Raw genomic sequence first — 236 nt, forward strand, 5'->3', positions numbered from 1 at the left:
TGTTGTGCCGTTGCTTGCGCTGCTAATACCATTCGTGCTGCAGTTGCTGTCTACACTGCTGCTGCTTGTGCTGCTGCTGTTGCTTCTGTTGCTGCTGCTGCGTACAATGCTCCTGCTGCTGCTTATGCTGCTGCTGCTGCTTATGCTACTGCTCCTGCTGCTGCTGCTGCTGCTGCTGCTGCTGCTGCTGCTTAGGTTTGTGTTGGTGCGGGAGAACATTCCGTCTTTTATGCGGC

General features: G+C 55.1%; 1 protein-coding gene across 1 annotated transcript in view; it reads left to right on the forward strand.

Moving 5' to 3' along the window:
• The window catches only part of EMH_0012000 (uncharacterized protein), a gene marked incomplete at both ends in the record, with an annotated part of 2560 nt that overhangs the window by 1066 nt on the left and 1258 nt on the right, over window positions 1-236 (forward strand). The gene's annotated exons all lie outside the window — the stretch shown is intronic.

Source organism: Eimeria mitis, genomic scaffold (assembly GCF_000499745.2).
Source record: "Eimeria mitis Houghton genomic scaffold, Emh_scaff431, whole genome shotgun sequence".
Taxonomy (NCBI): domain Eukaryota; phylum Apicomplexa; class Conoidasida; order Eucoccidiorida; family Eimeriidae; genus Eimeria; species Eimeria mitis.